Genomic DNA, 2,942 nt, shown 5'->3' with positions numbered 1-2,942 from the left:
CTTTTAACCCTAGCACTCGGGGGACAGAGGCAATTGAATTTCTGTGAGTTTGAGGCCGTCTCGGCCTACCTACAAAGTGAGTTTCAGGGCAAGCAGGGCTGTTTGTTACACAAAAACCTTGTCTCAAAACAAAACAAAACAAAAGTTTTCAAATAAAATATTTTATTTTTCTAAAACTTTTGTTGTTTGAGACAGGTTTTTTTGTTTGTTTGTTTTGGGTTTTGTTTTTTTTGTTTTGTTTTGTTTTTTGTTTTTGAGACAGGGTTTCTCTGTGTAGTCCTGGCTATCCTGGAACTCACTTTGTAGCCCAGGCTGGGTTTGTTTGTTTGTTTTGTTTTGAGACAGGGTTTCTTTATGCAGAACCTATTCTGTAGACAAGGCTGGCCCTGAACTCAGAGGTTTACCTGCTTCTGGCTCCTAAGTGCTTTGCTTAAAGCCATGCACTGCCACTGCCCAGCAATACATATTATGATATGTATACTTCTGAGATTGTATTTTACATTATGTAAGAAATACTTTAAAAATTAAAGATTTGAGAAGATAAAAATCACCTAAGGGTATAGCTCATCTACAAAGCTCTGGGTTCTTTATCCAGTGTGGCAAGAGAAAGCTAAATGGTATAATTTTATCTCAAAGTCTTGAGAATTGGGGAGATTGGTCGGCAGTTAAAGTGCTTGCTGTATAAGTCTGAGTCCATAACCCCAGAACCTTGCCTTGGTAGGAACAAAATCACATGGTTCATGCCCCTGAGACAGGGCCAGCAGGCATGGGCCTCCACAAGTGTAGATGGCTGCTGTAGGCATAAGGCTTGTTTGTATAATAATGTACTTATTTTATGTTCCTCCTTCCAGCGATGCCCTCCTGGTTAGTGTAAATGACTCCATGGTGATCAGAGACAGCAGGAGTCTGGGAGGTGAAGGTGTGGCTAATGTCTCAGCAAAATGGTAAATAAATGCTGGGATTGTCAGGATAGTCCTTAAGGCTGGGGAAAAGAACTCTAAAAACATGAGTTTGAAAATATATAATTTCTCACCTATGCAAAAATATAAGGTTGTATTATGAATTGTATAAGGGACTTCACAGATCTAAAGGAACTTGTCCGAAAGAAGGAGATAAAGTATTCAGGGAGTGGTGAAAACAGGAGATCCCACCCAGCTAGGTTTGTGGTTGCTGTAGTTGTTGTTGTTTATGCTTACAAAAGCAGACAGATTCCTGAGTTCTGGGTCAGCCTGGGACAGAACAAGTTTAGGCCCAAGTGTGGTGTGATAGAAATAGTAATTTCAGGATGGGGTCCCACCAGCTAGCTTATTGTCTATGCTTAACAGAGGCAGGCAGAACCCTGAATTCTTTTGCAATATTAAAAGAAAATGTGTGTTTGCTATCTCCTAAGAATTATGGGTCTGAGGTCCTGGGATGCCAATTCATGGGATAATCAAAAGGGAACCTGGAGTAAATGCCTGGATTGTTGTGTAAAGTAGAAGACTGGGCTTATGATCTGCGGGAGATAAGCTATCCAGAGAATTGTTCAGAATAGTAAGAGAGAACTGCTTGGAGACTGTCTTGAAGAAAGAATAGCAAGAGAGAGCTGTATATAGAGAGAGTTGCACGTAGAGAGAGCTGCGTATAGAGAGAGCTGTCTGGAGCTCTCCAGAGAAAGCAGTTCCCAGAGGAAGAAAGCAGAACAGAGAGAAAGCAAGCTGGAAAGCTATAGGCCACCTGCTCGGACCCACAATTTAACTTCCAGTCATTTGTTTTCACCACTCCCAGGCACCCCTTCTCTCAGAGCCCCTCTCCAAGGGGAGGCTGGACCTTTTCAGAACCCATTTAAGTGCCAGCTGTCCATGGCAGCTTACTGAGAATTCCAGTGATCAGAGGGTAGAGATAGGATCTCTGGAACAAACTGGATAGCTATGTTGCAGTAATCTCCCCCCCCTCCCGAATAAGCCCATATAAAAAAAAAAAAACAGGCCGGGCGTGGTGGCACACACCTTTAATCCCAGCACTCGGGAGGCAGAGGCAGGCGAATTTCTGATTTTAGGCCAGCCTAGTCTACAAAGTGAGTTCCAGGACAGCCAGGGCTACACAGAGAAATGCTGTCTCAAAAAAACACAAAAAACAAAAACAACAACAAAAACAAAACAAAACAAAACAAAAAAAGAAATGAAAAGAAAAAAAGAAAAAAAACCCCACACAATCCAGTTATTATATTTATAAACTATATGCCTAGATTGGGCAGATCTAGTACTATACTAAGTTATTCCCCAGCTACAAGACCCCTTTCTACTTGCAGTTGCTCCATCTTTGCTTCTTCTTCCTCTGTCCTCTCTCCTCCCTTCTCCTCTTCTTCCTCCTGCCTACACCACTCTCCAAGACCTCCCATCCCACCCTTTCCCTTCCACTGCCCAATCACAGGCTCTAGCCTCTATTTGACCAGTTAAAATGGGGAAAAGGTTCCCATGAGATGGACTGCTCAGGTGTGTGTTGGGGGGTGGAGGGGGGTATCCCCTCTTGAAGCAGAATTAACATCAGCACCAGGGCAACCCACAACATAACTAGACTAAGAGATGTTAGTGAGCTCTGGGTTTGAGTGAGAGACTCAGCCTCAGTGGATAAAATATTAAGCTGTCAAGGATGACTTTAAATGTCAGCTTCTGAGCTCCATATGCATGTGCATGTACATATACCTACACATGAGTGAACACACACACACACATATACACTCATACCACACACATAAACACATACCAAAAAAAGTTTCAAAGCCTTTGTAAATATGTTGATTAATATAGCTACACACAATTTAGTATTTTTCTTTTCTTTTTCATTTTTGAGACAGGTTCTTTTTTTTTTTTTTTTTTAAAGATTTATTTATTTATTATATGAAACCCAGTACACTGTAGCTGTCTTCACACACTCCAGAAGAGGGAGTCAGATCTCTTTAC

This window comes from Mus caroli, chromosome 17, assembly GCF_900094665.2.
Source record: "Mus caroli chromosome 17, CAROLI_EIJ_v1.1, whole genome shotgun sequence".
Lineage (NCBI taxonomy): Eukaryota > Metazoa > Chordata > Mammalia > Rodentia > Muridae > Mus > Mus caroli.
Note: the sequence above shows the minus strand (reverse complement) of the source record.